Consider the following 7998-nt stretch of genomic DNA (forward strand, 5'->3'; position numbering starts at 1 on the left):
GTTGTCAATGGATACCATCCGTCCTCTTAGTGAAAATGGTCCAAATGTGCTGTCACCGCACGGCTAATCATATGTCGGTTCTAACTCATGTTGGAATAGGATCCATTAATCCTGTTGCGTCTGTCACTACGCCCAACACTCGCGAGTTTGAAGCTCGTCACAGTCATCCCATTCCAGATCCTACTCGGAATACCACAGACAAGGTTTAGACTTTTCAGATCTCAAGAATTCTGCCAATTGATTCTAGCTTATACCACGAAGACTCTGATCTTTCGGAATGGAGGCTAAGAGATAAACGCTCAAGCTAAGGTAGAACTGAGGTGGTTGTCAGGCACGTGTTCATAGGTTGAGAATAGTGATGAGTGTCACGGATCATTACAATCATCATGTTGAAGTGCAAGCGAATATCTTAGAATAGGAATAAGCTTGAATTGAATAAGAAAACAATAGTACTTTGCATTAATTCATGAGGAACAGCAGAGCTCCACACCTTAATCTATGGTGTGTAGAAACTCCACCGTTGAAAATACATAAGTGATAAAGGTCCAAGCATGGCCGAATGGCCAACCCCCATAAAAGTGATCTCAGAACATAAACTATTCAAAAGATCGGTCAAAAGACGTGAAATAAATCACTAAAAGTAGTTTTTATACTAAACTAGTAGCTAGGGTTACAGAAAATGAGTAATTGATGAAGAAATCCACTTCCGGGCCCACTTGGTGTGTTCTTGGGCTGAGCATTGAAGCTTTCATGCGTAGAGACTTCTTTTGGAGTTAAATGCCAGTATGTAGCCTATTTCTGGCATTTAACTCTAGTTTGCAACCTGTTTCTGGCGTTTAACTCCAGAATAGGGCAGAAAGTTGGCATTTGAACGCCAGTTTGCATCGTCAAAAATCGGAAAAAGTATGGACTATTATATATTGCTGGAAAGCCCTGAATGTCTATTTTTCAACGCAATTAAGAGCGTGCCAATTGGGTTTCTGTAGCTCCATAAAATCTATTTCGAGTGCAGGAAGGTCAGAATCCAACACCATCTGCAGTCCTTCTTCAGCCTCTGAAACAGATGTTTGCTCAAGTCCCTCAATTTTAGCCAGAAAATACCTGAAATCACAAAAAAACACACAAACTCATAGTAAAGTCCAGAAATGTGATTTTTATTTAAAAACTAATAAAAATATACTAAAAAACTAACTAAAACATACTAAAAACTACTTAAAAACAATGCCAAAAAGCGTATAAATTATCCGCTCATTACAACACCAAACTTAAATTGTTGCTTGTCCCCAAGCAACTGAAAATCAAATAGGATAAAAAGAAGAGAATATAGTATTAAATTCCAAAATATCAATGAAACTTAACTCCAATTAGATGAGCGGGACTAGTAGCTTTTTGCCTCTGAACAGTTTTCGCATCTCACTTTATCCTTTGAAGCTCAGAATGATTGGCATCTATAGGAACTCAGATTTTAGATAGTGTTATTGATTCTCCTAGTTCAGTATGTTGATTCTTGAACACAGCTACTTTATGAGTCTTGGTCGTGGCCCTAAGCACTTTGTTTTCCAGTATTACCACCGGATACATAAATGCCACAGACACATAACTGGGTGAACCTTTTCAGATTGTGACTCAGCTTTGCTAGAGTCCCCAACTAGAGGTGTCCAGGGTTCTTAAGCACACTCTTGGATCACGACTTTAACCGCTCAGTCTCAAGCTTTTCACTTGACACCTTCACGCCACAAGCACATGGTTAGGGACAGCTTGGTTTAGCCGCTTAGGCCAGGATTTTATTCCCTTGGGCCCTCCTATCCACTGATGCTCAAAGTCTTGGACCCTTTTTACCCTTACCTTTTGGTTTAAAGGGTTACTGGCTTTTTGCTCTTGCCTTTTGGTTTAAAGAGCTATTGGCTTTTTCTGCTTGCTTTTTCTTTTTCTTTCTCATTTTTTTCGCATTTTTTTCTGCAAGCTTTTGTATTCACTGCTTTTTCTTGCTTCAATAATCAATTTCATGATTTTTCAGATTATCAATAACATTTTTCCTTTTTCATCATTCTTTCAAGAGCCAACAAATTTAACATTCATAAACAACAAATTCAAAAATATGCACTGTTCAAGCATTCATTCAAAAAACAAAAAGTATTGCCACCACATCAAAATAATTAAACTAATCTCAAGGATGAATTCGAAATTCATGTACTTCTTGTTCTTTTGTGTTTAGAACATTTTTCATTTAAGAGAGGTGATAGATTCATAGGACATTCATAGCTTTAAGGCATAGACACTAGACACTAATGATCATGTAGTAAAGACACAAACATAATTAAAACATAAGGCTCAAAAACTGAAAAATAGAAAAATAAGAACAAGGAGATTAAGGAACGGGTCCACCTTAGTGAGGGTGGCGTCTTCTTCCTCTTGAAGAACCAATGGTGTTCTTGAGCTCCTCTATGTCTCTTCCTTGCCTTTGTTGCTCCTCCCTCATAGCTCTTTGATCTTCTCTAATCACATGGAGAATGATGGAGTGCTCTTGGTGCTCCATCCTTAGTTGTCCCATGTTGGAACTGAATTCTTCTAGGGAGGTGTTATTTTGATCCCAATAGTTTTGTGGAGGAAAGTGCATCCCTTGAGGCATCTCAGGGATTTCATGATGAGGAATTTCCTCATGCTCTTGTTGAGGTCCATGAGTGGGATCTCTTGTTTGCTCCATCCTTTTCTTAGTGATGGGCTTGTCCTCATCAATGAGGATGTCTCCTTCTATGTCAATTCCAGCCGAATTACAGAGGTGGCAAATGAGGTGAGAAAAGGCTAGCCTTGCCAAAGTGGAGGACTTATCAGCCACCTTGTAGAGTTCTTGAGGTATAATCTCATGAACTTCCACTTCCTCCCCAATCATGATACTATGGATCATGATGGCCCGAACCACAGTTACTTCAGATCGGTTGCTAGTAGGAATGATAGAACGTTGGATGAACTCCAACCATCCTCTAGCTACAGGCTTAAGGTCCGGTCTTCTCAATTGAACTGGCTTGCCTCTTGAGTCAACTTTCCATTGAGCTCCTTCCACACATATGTCCATGAGGACTTGGTCCAACTTTGATCAAAGTTGACCCTTCTAGTGTAGCGGCGTGCATTTTCTTGCATCATTGGCAAGTTGAACGCCAACCTTACATTTTCCGGACTGAAATCTAAGTATTTCCCCCGAACCATTGTAAGCCAATTCTTTGGGTTTGGGTTCATACTTTGATCATGGTTCCTAGTGATCCATGCGTTTGCATAGAACTCTTGAACCATTAAGATTCCGACTTGTTGAATAGGATTGGAGAGAACTTCCCATCCTCTTCTTCTAATCTCTTGTCGGATCTCCGGATACTCGCCCTTTTTGAGCTTAAAAAAGACCTCAGGGATCACCTTTTTCTTGGCCACAACTTCATAGGAGTGGTCTTGATGGACCTTTGAGATAAATCTCTCCATCTCCCATGACTCAGAGGTGGAAGCAATTGCCTTCCCTTTCCTCTTTCTTGAGGTTTCTCTGGCCTTAGGTGCCATTAATGGTTATGAAAAAACAAAAAGCAATGCTTTTACCACACCAAACTTAAAAGGTTTGCTCGTCCTCAAGCAAAAGAAGAAAGAAAGGGGTAGAAGAAGAAGAAAATAGAGGAGATGAAGGGGAAGTGTGTATTCGGCCAAGGGGGGAAAGAAGTGTTTGTAATATGTGAAAATAAAGTAGTGTTGAGGGGTTTATATAGGGTGGGGGAAGGGTTAGGTTTTGTGTATTAGGGTTGGGTTTGGGAGGGAAAGGATTTTTGAATTCGGAGGTAGGTGGGGTTTTTGGGGAAGAGTGGATGGATGTGAGTGGTGAAGAGTATTTGGGGAAGAGATATGGGTGTGATTGGTGAAGGATATTTGGGGAAGAGTGTGAAGAGGAGAGAAGAAAGGTGGGGTACGTGGGGATCCTGTGGGGTCCACAGATCCTGAGGGGTCAAGGACTTATCATCCCTGCTCCATTTAGGCGTGCAAAACGCCCTTATAGTGCAATTCTGGCGTTAAACGCCAGGTTGCTGCTTGTTTCTGGCGTTTAATGCCAGCTTTTCTCCCATTCTTGGCGTTAAACGCCAAGTAGATGCTCTGTTCTGGCGTTAAACGCCAGTCTGGTGCTTGTTTCTGGTGTTAAATGCCAGCTTGATGCTTCTTTCTAGCGTTTAACGCCAGTCTGCTGCTTCTTACTGGCGTTTAAACGCCAGTAAGCTCTTCCTCCAGGGTGAGCTGTTTTTAATACTGTTTTTCATTCTGTTTTTGATTTTTCAGTTGTTTTTGTGACTTCACATGATCATCAACCTAAAGAAAACATAAAATAGCAATGGAAAATATATAAATATAATTAATAACATTGGGTAGCCTCCCAATAAGTGCTTCTTTAATGTCAATAGCTTGACAGTGAGCTCTCATGGAGCCTCACAGATAATCAGAGCATGGTTGGGGCCTCTCAACACCAAACTTAGAGTTTGGTTGTGGCCTCCTAACACTAAACTTAGAGTTTGAATGTGGGGGTTTTGTTTGACTCTGTACTGAGAGAAGCTTTTCATGCTTCCTCTCTATGGTTACAGAAGGAGACCCTTGAGTCTTAAATGCAAGGTAGTCCTCATTCAACTGAAGGACCAACTCTCCTCTGTCAACATCAATCACAACTTTTGCTGTGGCTAAGAAGGGTCTGCCAAGGATGATGGATTCATCCTCATCCTTCCCAGTGTCTAGGATTATGAAATCAGCAAGGATGTAAAGGCCTTCAATCTTTACTAGCACGTCCTCTTCTAGTCCATAAGCCTGTTTTATTGACTTGTCTACCATCTCTAGTGAGATTTTTGCAGCTTATACCTCAAAGATTCCCAGTTTTCCCATTACAGAGAGTGGCATGAGGTTTATCCCTAACCCCAGGTCACACAGAGCCTTCTCAAAGGTCAAGGTGCCTATGGTACAAGGTATGAAGAATTTTTCGGGAACCAGTTTCTTCTGAGGTAATGTCTGTCTCATTAATGCACTCAGTTCATTGGTGAACAAGGGGGGTTCATCCTCCCAAGTCTCATTACAAAATAACTTGGCATTCAGCTTCATGATTGCTCCTAGATACTTAGCAACTTGCTCTTCAATGATGTCTTCATCCTCTTCAGAGGAAGAATATTCATCAGAGCTCATGAATGGCAGAAGAAAGTTCAATGGAATCTCTATGGTCTTTGTATGAGCCTCAGATTCCTTTGGTTCCTCAAAGGGAAACTCCTTTCTGTCCAGAGGACGTCCCATGAGGCTTTTCTCACTGGGACTAACGTCCTCCTCACTCTCTCCAGGTTCGGCCATGTTGGTCATGGTTATGACCTTGCACTCTCTCTTGGGATTTTCTTCTGTATTGCTTGGGAGAGTACTGGGAGGAGTTTCAGTAATCTTCTTACTCAACTGATCCACCTGTGCCTCCAAATTTCTAATAGAGGACCTTGTTTCATTCATGAAATTTAGTGTGGTCTTGGATAGATCAGAGACCATGGTTGCCAGGCCAGAATGGCTCTGTTCAGAGTTCTTTGTCTGTTGCTGAGAAGATGATAGAAAAGGCCTGCTATTGCTAAACCTATTTCTTCCACCATTGTTGTTAAAGCCTTGTTGAGGCTTCTGTTGGTCCTTCCATGAGAAATTTGGATGATTTCTCCATGAAGGATTATAGGTGTTTCCATAGGGTTCTCCCATGTAATTCACTTCTGCCATTGCGGGGTTCTCAAGATCATAAGCTTCTTCCTCAGAAGATGCTTCTTTAGTACTGTTGGAGGCAGCTTGCAATCCATTCAGACTTTGAGAAATCATATTGACTTGATGAGTCAATATTTTGTTCTGAGCCAATATGGAATTCAGAGTATCAATTTCAAGAACTCCCTTTTTCTGAGGTGTCCCATTGTTCACAGGATTCCTCTCAGAGGTGTAAATGAACTGGTTATTTGCAACCATTTCAATGAGTTCCTAAGCTTCTGCAGGGGTTTTCAGATGAAGAGATCCTTCTGCAGAATGGTCCAATGACATTTTTGACAACTCAGACAGACCATCATAGAATATACATATGATGCTCCATTCTGGAAGCATGTCAGTAGGACACCTTTTGATCAGTTGCTTATATCTTTCCCAAGCTTCATAGAGGGATTCTCCTTCCTTTTGTCTGAAGGTTTGGATTTCCATTCTAAGCTTGCTCACCTTTTGAGGTGGAAAGAATTTGGCCAGGAAAGCACTGACCAGCTTATCCCAAGAGTTCAGGCTATCCTTAGGTTGTAAATCCAACCATGTTCTAGCTCTGTCTCTTATAGCAAAAGGGAAAAGCAGAAGCCTGTAGACCTCAAGATCAACTCCATTGGTCTTGACAGTGTCACAGATTTGCAAGAATTCAGCTAAAAACTGATGAGGATCTTCCATTGGAAGTCCATAAAACTTGCAGTTCTGCTGCATTAGATAAACTAATTGAGGCTTAAGCTCAAAGTTGTTTGCTCCAATTCCAGGGAGTGAGATGCTTCTTCCATAGAAGTTAGAAGAGGGTGCAATAAAGTCACCAAGCATCTTCCTTGCATCTCCACCATTGTTATTAGCTTCGGCCATGTCTCCTTCTTTTTCGAAAATTTCTGTCAGGTCCTCTCCAGAGGGTTGTGCCTTAGCTTCCCTTAGCTTCCTCTTCAGAGTCTTTTCAGGTTCAGGATCAGCTTCAATAAGAATGTTCTTATCCTTGTTCCTGCTCATATGAAAAAGAAGAGAACAAAAAAAATATGGAATCCTCTATGTCACAGTATAGAGATTCCCTTTTGTGAGTAGAAGAAGAGAAGAATAGAAGAAGGAGAAGAGAAAAATTCGAACACAGAGAAGAAGATGGGGTTTGAAATTTTGAGTGGGAGAGGAGTGTTAGTAGATGAATAAATAAATAGAGAGATGAGAGAGGGAGATTGAATTCGAATTTAAATTAAAACTAAAAGGAAAATATTTTTGTTTTTATTTTAATTATTAGTTAGTATTCGAAAATTAAGAAGGAAAATTAAATTGAAATTTAAAACAATTAGTTAATGAAAAGAAATTTTGAAAAAAGAGGTTAGTGATTTTCGAAAATCAGAGAGAGGAAAGTAGTTAGATAGTTTTGAAAAAGATAAGAATTAAAATCAATTAAAAATCAAGTAGTTAATTGAAAAAGATTTAAAAATTAATTTTGAAAAGATAAGAAGTTAGAAAAGATTTTGAAAATTAAGTTTTGAAAAAGATATGATTGAAATTTATTTTCAAACAGATTTGAAAAAGAAATTTAAAAAGATTTGATTTTGAAAATTGAAGTTGATTACTTGACTAACAAGAAACTAAAAGATATGATTCTAAAATTTAAAGATTGAACCTTTCTTAATAGGCAAGTAACAAACTTTAAAATTTTTGAATCAATCACATTAATTTCGAAAAAAATGAGAAAAAGATTTTGAAATCATTTTGAAATTTTTGAAAATATGAAAAAAAAATGAAAAAGATTTTATTTTTGAAAAAGAGTTGAAAAAGATAGAATTTTTAAATTGAAAATTTGAATTGACTCATAAGAAGCAACTAAATTTTAAAACTTTTTTACTAAATCAATTCAAATTTTCGAAATTTATGAGTGAAATAAGGGAAAGATAATTTTTTTATTATTGAATTTTTAATGAAGAAAGAGAAAAACACAAAAATGACAAAAAAACATGAAAATTTAAGAACATTGCATACAACAGCTAAATTGATGAGAAAGACAAAGAAGCTCTTGTGATAATAAGTTGAAACCTCAGTCCAAAAGATTAGACATGGCTTTACAGCCAGACAGGCTTCAACAGATCATCATGAAACTCTAGAATTCATTCTCAAAATTCTGAAGCCATAGAATAATTTATTTAATTTATATTTTTAAATTTTTTTTGAAAATTTTTCGAAAAATAAAAAGCTTAAAAATAAAATAAAATTACCTAATCTGAGCAACAA

The 7998-nt window shown here is 38.4% G+C and overlaps 1 non-coding gene across 1 annotated transcript; it reads left to right on the plus strand.

Annotated features, from left to right (window-relative positions):
- Nucleotides 1-6108: 6108 nt before the first annotated feature.
- LOC148562458 (small nucleolar RNA R71) lies at nucleotides 6109-6216 on the plus strand. Its single transcript, XR_015888035.1, has one exon. It is a non-coding gene; the product is annotated as a small nucleolar RNA R71 (small nucleolar RNA).
- Nucleotides 6217-7998: the final 1782 nt, after the last annotated feature.

The sequence above is a fragment of the Arachis ipaensis genome, chromosome B6 (assembly GCF_059453495.1).
Source record: "Arachis ipaensis isolate K30076 ecotype BB chromosome B6, ASM5945349v1, whole genome shotgun sequence".
NCBI classification, from domain to species: domain Eukaryota; kingdom Viridiplantae; phylum Streptophyta; class Magnoliopsida; order Fabales; family Fabaceae; genus Arachis; species Arachis ipaensis.